This window comes from Hesperophylax consimilis, chromosome 16 (genome assembly GCF_061612785.1).
Source record: "Hesperophylax consimilis isolate HC1 chromosome 16, BYU_Hcon_1.0, whole genome shotgun sequence".
In the NCBI taxonomy this organism is placed as follows: Eukaryota; Metazoa; Arthropoda; class Insecta; order Trichoptera; family Limnephilidae; genus Hesperophylax; species Hesperophylax consimilis.
This window is the reverse complement of record NC_142851.1, coordinates 27,982,367-27,994,379: the sequence shown is the minus strand read 5'-3', so window position 1 is coordinate 27,994,379 and position 12,013 is coordinate 27,982,367. Positions and strand designations below refer to the sequence as shown.

General features: G+C 35.0%; 1 long non-coding RNA gene across 1 annotated transcript in view; it reads left to right on the top strand.

Moving 5' to 3' along the window:
• The window catches only part of LOC149416979 (uncharacterized), a 120,210-nt gene extending 112,285 nt beyond the window's left edge, over positions 1 to 7,925 (top strand). Inside the window, exon 3 of the long non-coding RNA XR_016303396.1 lies at positions 7,452 to 7,925. This is a non-coding gene — a long non-coding RNA (uncharacterized LOC149416979). The remainder of the gene's footprint in view (positions 1 to 7,451) is intronic.
• The last annotated feature ends 4,088 nt before the right edge of the window (positions 7,926 to 12,013 follow it).

Genomic DNA, 12,013 nt, shown 5'->3' with positions numbered 1-12,013 from the left:
TCGTGCAGTTAACAAAGCTACGCAGCCTATGTGCGCTTCTCTATGCTATCGGATGTAAAGGTGCGTTCACAGAATAATAATAATTTTAACTTTGACCGGTCAGTGGCTGAGTTGGCATCGGGCTTGGGTCCCACCCAGGCTTCGTGAGTTCAATTCCTCGGCGGGCTGAGTCCTCCATCATGACGCAAGCAATATTTTCAAATATAATGTTAGTCTTTTTTTAAAAGAAAATTTGTGATGGTTTTCCTCAAATTCACAGATCCACTAGAGATAATACAGGTTTTCCAATAAGAGGTGCTATTTTGATATTCAATCGTAAAAGATCAATGGTTTCGTTGCTTGTGTGGCACGTAGAGCCGTTTTGTTGAAAGTAAACGTTGTCCAGATCAATACCATCCAATTTCGGCCATAAAAAATCATTAATCATCTCTCGATAGCACAATCCATTCACCGTAACTGTTGCTCCAGCCTCATTTTCGAAAAAGTAAGGTCCAATAACTCCGCCGGACCATAAACCGCACCAAACAGTCACACGTTGAGAATAGAAAAGCTTTTCAACAATAATTCTTGGGTTTTCTGAGCCCCATATGCGACAATTTTGCTTGTTGACGAAGCCAACGAGGTGGAAATGGACCTCATAACTCAAGATGATTTGCATTTGATTCACTCAAGTGAATTTTAATAATTTCAATGCATTTTTGAAACGTGTATCGTTCCATTTTTATCAATGGCGTACTTTCTACTTGTCAAATGTCAAAAAAATGACAGCTTCAAAAGTAACATCTACCGAAATAACGGGCTGTTCAAAATAACACCTCTTATTGGAAAACCCTTTATAATTTCGACCCTTCAGAATAACGAGATTCCATCTCGCACAGAATTGTTATGCGATAATGAACACTAAATTAACATTTTCCAGAGCCCTTTGTTGCGTGACATTGCTGTGTCAGATGGATTCTGAAGAAAGTGTAGAAAGTGAATTTGAAGAGGTACAGAAAGGTTAGGAATTAAGTAGCTATCCCAATAGGATCACTAAGCATGTCTTCTCTGGGAAAATATGGTTTATTTTTTACACGCATAGCTGGCATTCGAGCAGATGCAATACAAAGCCCAGAGAGGGTATACTTGTCCCAGAGAGATCGTACGTGAACTTCTGTCTTTTTAGTACAAGACGTGTGAGGAGGAAAAGGATGACCGTCGATGAGGTGCGTACGAGCTCTCTCTTGGAATAGTATATCGAATAATGAAAATACAAATTTTATGAAGCTTAAAGTCTGTAACATGAACAGATCCTTCCACGTAGATTTGAACGGAATGAAATGTGTCACTAACTTAGTACCTGCCGGTTCTAGACCATTTATCATGCGCTCTGTCTCTCTTACATTCGCTTGTAGTTCTATATCGCCATCTCTTTTGAATTTTGTAATGATGAGAAACACAGTTCTGCATATAAATTCAAGGAAGAGTTGTTTCACAGAAATTCAAATTTAACATTGTCATCAAATGGCCATTTTTTTATTATTATTTATTAAAGGAAAAAGTACAAATAAGTAATAAGGTTTACAATTTACAATGACAATATTTAATACTACTCTTCCAGAGAAGCATTAGCTTGTGGCTGGAAATTCATCGCCATTTTATATTTTGACAATTGAAGGGTTCCCGTTAAAGTCCGCTTCAGCATTTGAACACATTATGATCAGCAGATGAGGATAACTACCAAGTTGTTAAGTTTGTCAGCTTATTACAATTAGATACAAAGCTGAAACGCACCCAGAAACGGCGTTTAATGGGGACTTGTCAAAATGTCAATAAATAAAATTGGGCTGAATGGCCATTTGATTACTTTGTCATACGTGAATTTCTACAATACAAAATAACGAAACACATCCACATGGAATTTCTTGTTCTTCTTTATTTTATTGATCTGGAATGTTACGAATCGGATTGGGTTTTCGGGATTCCTTCCCGATAGCAACTCAACGAATTTGAATAACTCATAAGCCTAGCTTAAAAGCAACTTAAATGCCGACCCCAAGTCTTAAAACCATATTTTTGAAGTGGCTAAATTAGGATCCAACGGCTCAAAAAGGGACGCCTGCAAACAACTGATAACCACTGGCAAATGACGGTGTGTGGAACATTTTGCTGGGGGGTTAGGATGGTATAAGGATAGTACCTTTGTCTAGAAGTAACCTAACTCTAGTCCTCGTCACGTCCAGGGTAAGGGAGGAATAGTCATATAGTCCCTTACTCATCAAGGCCGTCATACATCGTTAAGAGCCACGTCTGTTTTGGCAGAACATGGTGGATCTAGACTGAGGACAGCACCAAGGCCTGCGTGCAGAATACCAGAAACGTAGTTGCATCAACTTTAACTGTACCACCGTAATATTATACACGGTGTCCGGAAACTCGTAGTACAAGCGGGAAACTGGAGAATCTACACCACATGGGGAACCCAAAAAAACATAAAGTTTTTTGATTTGAGCATTTTCAAAAAAAAAAAAAAAAAAACCAAAAAAATATATTTTTCGGCTATTTTAGGGTTAAAGTTTTTTCTGGTGTTTATAACAGATGTTTTAACCCTGCAGAGCAGAAATATTTTATGATTACACCGGGTTAAATGAAGGGTGATTTCAAAATAATGCTTCAAATCCGAGTTTCTTCATTTGTTTTACTTTCAAATAGTTTTAATTAGTTGGGTACTTTGATCTTCAGTAATAATTTATAAGAATTTGATTTAAAAAAAAAAAAAAAAAAAAAAAATCAACTTCAAACTCGATTTACTCGATAACGAAAGCTCAAATAAAAAAAAATATACTACAAAATCGACTCCAAATGTGATGTAGATTCACCAGTTTCCCGCTTGTACTACGAGTTTCCGGACACCCTGTATACTCCCAATAAAATCTCCCCTCGATGCCAAGTTTAGTATCACTGGCAGCTGGCGTCCGGTACATCGCGTCGGTATCCTTGACTCTCCACCCATTGCAGAATCATGAGGAGCCTGGTCCACCAGGTAAATTGGAGTGGGGGTCAATGAGGAACCGACTCAATAAGAAATAGGTATTTGATGGCTGGATCAACTCTCCGCCAATAGCAAGCTCCCATATTCGTCACTGTAATTTAATTTTCCTTAACTTAAAACTATTTCAATAGCATCAGTGATGTTGTGAACACACCTTTGGCCACGGTGACAAGTTGGCTGGTTGGTGTTGCACAACAGATGGGTTCTGGGCGCGGACGGGACAGGGGGGGTTATTTGCGGAGCCGGCGAGGGCGGGGTATTTTTAAGTCGGCATCCATCAGCCGGACCCATCACTTGGCCAGGTCGCCCATGCCCGCAGCCGGGAACACTGTGATACTATTGCCCCAACTTTTAATGCATCACAAGTATCTTAGTTTGAGGTGTGCTATATTATGAGAAAGTCCCGTACGCCAACTTGAGAATGAACAGAATTATATGACACAAAAATCATTATATTATAATTTAATAAGAAGCTGAATGTTTATCCAGCACTTAATTGCAAACGTCCACTTTTTGTATCATGTTATCTGGTCTGTTCAAGCGAGAATTTTGTTTACAGTTTGTTTTGCATTAATCCACTTTGAATAGGACAGAATTTGAATAGTATGTGGAGCGTGCAGGTACAATAAATTGAATCTTATTTAGTAACTCCGGGCATCGAATATTATTGTTAACTAATTCATATCGCCCATTCGGCGCGATATCGCTTATAAAGACTTTTCCGGGATTTGCCGCTTTAGTCTCGTTTCTCAAACCTACGCGATACGGGGTGAGGGTGTGAGATAAGTCTCAGTTATCTTCGGGTAGTCTCGTAGAGCGTAGACCAGGCATTAGATTATCTCTCGCTACATTCCCGTTGGATACGACATCTCTATCAGTCAGTAGCTTGCGTTACTTCTGTAACCTGACCTCAGTCATTGGAGTTCCGACTCTCCTTCGGTAGCTACAGAATTTGTTTACTCTAGATTTTCTGGGGCGACAAACTGGTCATTTTCTCTCTGGAATGGATAAACTTGTCGTTGATAGTCGTTTTGTTAGCATTCTTAGAACAGTTTTCAGTTGTTCAAGCCAGTTTATCTATGATTTTTCCATACAACGAGACTATTCTTTAAACTTTAACCATTCCTAAGCGTATTTGGAGTAAGAAATGTAAATGATATTTAGGTCTCCGGTGACTTTTCTTCATCTATAAACAAAATAAATCAGTAGGTATTGTGGTTGGGTTATATAGAGGTTAGGCAGTTACTCGGCTGAGTGACTTGTGAAAGTTTTTTTGTTTGTATGTAATTGAAAAAAAAACAATAAAAAATGTCACTGGAGATCAAAATTGCATTTACATATTTTACTACGATTAAGGTCATGAATCTCTATAAAAGATCAGCTCTTCGATGCAAAGATCAACAATATTAATACTGAGTCTCGCCAAAACTACGATGACTAATTTACAATGGAAGGAATATAAGAGGAAATTTTTGTTGTGAAGATAATTTCATAGCAGGGATTATAATTGTGTCAATTGAAACTATTAATGAAAAGAAGATGAATTTACTCGGGAGGGACGATTGGTAGTCTTCTACAAGAAACTATTAATGAAAAGAAGTTGAATTTACGCAGGTGAGACTATTGGTAGTCTTCTTCAAGAAACTATTAATTAAAAGAAGTTGAATTTACGCAGGTGAGACTATTGGTAGTCTTCTTCAAGAAACTATTAATTAAAAGAAGTTGAATTTACTCGGTAGAGACTATTGGTAGAATCTTCTACAAGCAACTATTAATGGAAATAAGTTGAATTTACTCGGGGGGAGACTATTGATAGTCTTCTACAAGAAACTATAAGTGAAAAGAAGTTGAATTTACTCTCGCTTAGTTGCTTGTGCAACTATTAATGAAAATAAGTTGAGTTTACCCGGGGGGACTATTAGTAGTCTTCTACAAGAAAATAGTTGGTTTACAAAATTTAAAAAATTGTAGATATCTACAGCGCGACATATATTATTTGGCGGAAAAGGAAGGCTCTGTGGGTATGACTAGGTGTGGTTGGCAGATATTGGATAAAGCGTTAGTTAATGTTTTCGCCACCCCCATCATATATTTTTAGATCTGTAAAACATAAAAGATATTCTCCCATTATGATGAAGTAACCTTAGATGCGAGTAAGAGAACTCAGCATAACGAATTAATTATTGTATTTTACAAATTAATTCGCAGAAAATTAGCTACTTATTAATAATGCTACGTACAACCTAAATCCTTGTAAAGCAATGAAGACCCACAATAGGAGTTTCTTGGTTTTCTTAGTGACGTGATTACAAGTACTATTGGTATACGGCGCAAATAAAATTCACAGCACTTATAATTATGCTACTAATTAGGTACCAGTGGCGGTATATGAGGTTAAAGGTTGGAGACAAAAATATTTTTTTAAAGTAGGTATCATGTATAAGTATGTATATCTTCACTTAAGGCGATGCCCTACGTAGTAATGAAAAATCATGTGTTTTTGGTTTGAAAATTTGGTCGCCTAGAAATGTTTCAGATGCTTTAATTAAATATGGCGTGTAGAATACATCTTGGCCTTTAAAATAATCGAGTATTTTTTAGATAAGTCTTTTTAAAAGCCCAGAAAAAAAATAATTTATAAGGCCTATGAAACCTGCTTTAAAGTTCAAAATCTCCTACTTTTGAATCCATTTTCGGTTATGATTTTATTGTATAATGTGGCAAATTAAGTTATTTATAAAATGATCGAAAAACATTTAAATATTTGTGCCTGAACATCCACAAAATAAAATAAAAGGCACTTTTTGGCCATGTTTTTTTCTTGCATAAATCAAAACAGGTGGATGGTGTGAAGCGGGAATTTAAGCCTTATCGCCATCTACGTAAGGTGTGTTATTGATAGCGGCTCGATTCAAAATATTACACGACGTAGTGCATCGCCTTAAATGTATTACCTATTCAATAGTAACAACTCAACATTTTTTTATTTGAACATATATATTATGTAAATATAAGTGGTAAAATTATTCTCGAAACTCAGCAGACGCTGTCGATGACAATACATTCAATTAACTATTACACACGCGGACACACGCGCATTTCTCTGAAATTAGATGACATTACAGCAGTTAATATACGAAATTCTGTTCCACCCAACCGGGATTTGACTCAGTTGTTGGCATGGTTGATTCCAGTTCCTGGAGTGGAAGGTTCAACCTTCAGTTAAACCAAAAAAAAATTAAATGCGTATATTAATAAAAATGTATGTATTATATTATTTAGAGGTTGTTTTTTTCTTTAAATACACATTCACAAAAATATTGTTTGTCATTAATGTATGTTTAAGAGTAAAGTGTTAATTTTTGAATAATAAGCATTTGGTAACAATAAGGATGAAGAACTGGTGAACTAAACATCTGTAAATTTTTGTGTCGTTTTGCATAGTCAAGTTATTTGTGCAATCTCTAAATAGTATAGAACAAAGTCACTACCTGCGTCTGTCTGTTTGTGCGCTTAGTTCTTTTAAGCTATGCAACGGAGTTTGATAGGGGTTTCTCTATCATTTAGAGAATTTTTAGATATAATTTAGAGAGTGGCACATTACAATCAAGTGAATTAAATTAGAAAGTAGGTGCTCTAGCTCTAGCCATTTATTTATTCTTCAAATTAAAGTATTTTTCTGACACACAAGATTTAAGAAAGCTAAATTGATGTGTCTATTTTTACAGGAAAGGGGTTAATTACATAATCCAGTCCTTTAAAATTAATTATCAAAACACGATTAAAAGTAAGAAAACTAGGTACTTTTAAAAACATATTTAGTTATTGAAGAAAGGTTTTTGATGCAGTTTCTACTGGCAACACCACCTTCACCACGTGATGGCGTTTGCCGCCCACTTTCCCGCCTTTTCGCGCACTTTCCCCAACAAAACTTGACTTCCGTCTAACTGGCTTCCTGTCGAACCTTTCTAGAACAGACTATTGCCTGATACCGTGATTAGTTATTAATTAATTACCTATTTAATATTATATTATTAGAGTTGACTGTAGACTGGATGCTGAATGTGGCATTCTGAGAAAAGCGGCACACTGGCGCTGTAGTGTGTAATTTATTTTTATTGGCAATGTTTTATTTGTATTGGGTATGTTTTGTGGTTGGTGAGTTTAAAATAATGATTGATTTCCTTCAAAATTTCACCTTCATCCTTGTTTAGACAGAAGTCAATTTATTTTTCAAATATATAAACAATTTTTTTCCAATATTTCCCTAGAAAACCAGTTCATTCCAGTTACACTTATATTTCCATATTTCCAAAGTTGTTATTTTATTTTATTAAGTTTCTTTTGTAACCTCGAAATCCTGAAAAGTTTATCAAAATAGTAAACAGTTGAACTAACAAAAACTATCTTTTGTTCGCAGGTTGAAGATGGATGGAGAGTGGAGATCCCCACCAGATGGCAAGGACTATCTAGATCTTCTGGGAGCCAGAGGAGAGGATAGGATGTGAAGATACTGAAGGTTGAAAGAGAAAACCAAAACAGCCACCATAAACCGACTAGCGAATCAAAATTAAAATACACTCTACTAAACCAAAAATTACCTCATTTTCCTTATTCATTCCAAAAACATCTATTCCCCAATTGGTCGATTTTCAAGTTTAAAAACAATGAACGACACCACACGGCATGAAGAAAGCTTGAAACCAATTCCTCGTTTTAAGGTTTTTCCCCCATAAATAAATAACCATCACAATATCATAGTTCCATCAAACCATCTTTAGACAACAACATTATTTTGCTTTTGAAATATTTGGCTTGTGTGCTTGGATTTTTATATTTTTTCTACGCTTGTCTAAGAATAGATTCTTGTTATACCATCAAATAAAATACTTCTTGAAGAGAAAATTTCACTTTTTGAAGTGTAATTTTCTCTTCAAAAAGTGGATCACTCCCGATAATAGAAATTCTGGACAAATCCAAGAACTCTAATAAAAAAAATATCATTTGATAAGTACCTACAGGAAGCATAGCTGTTGTTATTCAAAGACGTGCATTACTTAAGGACTCAAGAAAAATTAACAGAATGGTGATTGCAATTTCCCCGATGTCAACACTGGCTGTTTTCTTGTGGCATATTTGATACCTAGTGGCTTGCAAGCTCATTTCAGCAATCTCGCGTTATTAAACTAACCAATTTAGTCAAAAAGCTCGTAATAAATTTCACTCGCCTAACACGCTATATTTAACATTTCAGTATTCGCTTAGATTCATATACTGGACGAGCGTATTGTAAATAGTATTTGGGAGTTTCTTTTATCGTAATGCGACTCTGCTTGCGTTCATTAATCACACAAAGCTTTCCATACTAACTATGTATTTGGACTATCATTCTATTTTCTATTTTTCCACTTTTGCTATCACTAATAATGCACATTGTTAAGCGAATAACAACTTCTTACGTGGCAATGTAGTGCTCTTCGGTTCCTTGTGCAACCGCTAATTTATTTGCAGTCAAGACCAGGAAGTCCAAGAATGCTGTCCAAGAATTAAAAGTTAATAACTTCTGAAGATGCAGTCTGCCCATATGCCCTAGCCCTCTTGACTATCGCCCTGGCAGTGTGGTTAGCTGGTTGTGTGTTGACTTTTACAGCCACTAGTCGCACTGCCGTTGCGATCGTCTGCTCTCGACATTCAATCGAACATGGCGTTGACTTCAACCAAGCCGAATTCAACAAATTATTGGTAAGCGGGGAGAACTGCTGTCCCTTTCTAAATATCCCGTTTCTTTCCCAGGCACTTTGCTTAGGTAACCTGGTGTATACTTTGAAATTTCATATTTCGTTTTATATTTTTTTCATAGAACCTACCTATGTAAGATCCGCACTTATTGGTTTTTTTTCAAAGAATCCCATTGATTTTTTAGCAATTTACAACAATAGTATTAAACGCTTTTTAGCCTAAAATAGTTTATTATGACACCACAATAATCTGGTTTAGGTTGCTTAGTTGCGCTTCAAGATAAGTTTCGTGCCAAAAAATGCACTTGTATTTTTTATCATCATTCATCACCAGTAAACCTAGATTATTGAATTTTTCACAATGAAAGCAAAACCACGCAAACTAAACTGTTACCACCAACGCGGTAACCACCGAGCAAATTTTTGGATTTTAATAGCATTTTGGGTATACCACAGGAAACCTACTTTAGCCCCATTGAAAGTTAAAATAAGAGGTTTAAGATTTTTTATCGTTTTTCCATAATTTTTGGGTTTTATGTATTCTTTCCACAGTTCGGGGTCCTAATTTTATTTTTAGTTTCTCGGCATGGAGATTTTATTTGCACTATTTTGTACTGTTTAGAATAAAAATGTATTTTGATCTGATTCCTTGGTGTTTAATAGTTATTACTGTTGTAATCCCCTTCTCCCTTCATGTGTTATTATTTATTTTACTGCTCAATAAATGAAAATTATTTTGCTTTTCTGGTGTCTCTTTTATTCCATTTTCACTACGTTGATTTTCAACACCACTAATGTTGTTTATCGGTATCTAATAATATTATGACTTCTTCTACACCAAACATAAGAATATTTATTATTTTTCGGAATAACTTATTGAGTGAAACCTCAAATTATAATATTTAAATATTGAAGACATTAGCGCAGTTGGTAGAGCATTGTCCCGGAAAGACAAGGGTCCTGGGTTCGAGTCCCAGATGTGACCGTTTCCTTTTCTGATTTTTCTGTTTCAGATTTGCGTTTAAAAATCACTAATATTGTCTTCAATATTTAAATAAGAATATTTGTTTAAAAACTCAAAACTTTGATACAAAACAACCGACTTTCAAAGTTCTTATGTGTATCGTATGTGAAATAGAATCAAAGCAAATCGTTAACATGGCTAAGTGAACATGGCTTTTATTAATCTGTACAGATTAATGGTTTTTTTAATTCCTTTTCTTCGCAAATCTATATAAACTTGAATGTTATACTATTTACTTAATGCACTTAGCAAAATATTACCGTAATTTATTTATTTATTACACGCCCTAGGGAGCTTTTACATTAGATTTTAGTAAGTAAGTATTTTAAGTTGATTGTATCACTGAAACTATTATAAATATTTTTAATAAATAAAAAAAAAATATAAAAATAAATCTTAAGAATAATAAATTTTATAAACATAAACAATATAAAATAACATACATTGGTACAAATGTGAACAGAAACTAAGAATAAAAATAAACCTAAGTGACCACGCCGATGTATATCAATCACCTATAAACAACACTAAATTTTATTAACTCTATGACTCACCGATTCTAATGTTCAATATAAATAGTAGAAGGTTGTATATAATACATAGGTCTATCTGTGTCTAGAAAAATTAAAGTAATTGAACAAACCACATTTGCATTGATTAGTTTTAAGGGTGAAATATATCTCCCAGATCAGAATAGTGAAGTCTCGGAATCGGGGAATTTTGATAAGCCAGTGAGTGTCCTGGTGTTTACATAGTAAAAGGGAAATAAAAAATATCGTCAAGATCTTTTGGGAACGTGGATATTGAATAACTAGCTGCACCCCGCCACGTGTCGCTGTGGCTCTATTTGTCTGTGCAAATAGAGAAAAAATAGCGCATGTTGCTTTTGTGTTCAACAGATGGCGCTGTTTTTCCAAAAAAAACATGTTTTTAACTGTCACAGGAGACATCTATATAACATAGGTATATAAAAACACATGCATATTCGAATGGAACTTTATGTCAAAATTTCAAAGCAATCAGTGAAGAACTTTTGGAGACTTAAGATTTTAAACAAACTAAGAAATAACATTTTTTATTGTTGCGATTCAGGACAGTGATGAAATTCGTGTTTTAAATCTGTGTTTATTATTAATTCTTTCTGTAAGCTTCAAAGGACAATTTGTCCAGATTATTATAATCAATGTTTTTTTTTTTTTTTATAGTGAATACCTCACAAGAGTCCCAACTGCTCCCGTCTGGAGCCAGTGAGACTATGGCATCCCCAATTGGGGGATGTTGTGAGGCTGAAGGTAAGTGGGGAAGGGAAAGAGGAAGGTGGGGAAGTACCTGGCTATTCAGATCTAGTCACTAAACACGGCTAAAGCAATTTGGGGCAACGTTTCAATTCTGAATGGTGGTCTTACACCAGGGCGATACTGGTAGTATCTTCCACTCTGGAACGTGCCGCAAATATACTATATATTATTTTAATTAATTAATTGTGAAATAACACAAATCAATCAAATAAAATTTATTTGCGCACGCCGGGTTCGAACCCGCGACCTTCGGAATGGCAGTCCAATGCGTTACCACTGGACTATGCCGGCCGTTTTGTATGGGAACATGCAATTTATAGTTTATATACCTTAGGAACTTATGATCTTTTCTATGTGTGGTAATGAATATTAAAAAGGGGAGACCATAACGTAGTTATGCTGTAGTTGGCATCTTTTTATGTACCATAATAAATCTGTCTAAATTATTGAAATGTTTTGCAGCTCTCAGGGGATATTGTTGATAAAATTATCAATATGACCCACACAGGTTAGTTTGCTATGGAGTACAATACCTAGGTCAATAATAATTTCACTAACGCAGTTCAATATTATTTCTAATATACCTCCTATGTATTTTAAGGTGGTTGTTTTTAATTATCTGTTTCGCAAATTATTATTATTTTTACATTCATTTGTTGCTCTCCTGTGAATAAGTCTCCAGTGTCTAATATTATTAAGTGTCAAATTGTATTTAGGTACATAAATATATACCTACTCATTGTTTAGTTGTGTTTCCTAGTTTAATATTCTACGAAGGGCGCGCGTTCGTGTTACAGAATTATAGAGAAGTTGAAACATTATGAGATGTAAGTATACTTGTATAAAGCAGGGGAAATCGAATGAGGGTTTTTTTAAAGGAGTTTCAATAAGATGAAAAATTAGTTTGTTAGGATTCTCTCTG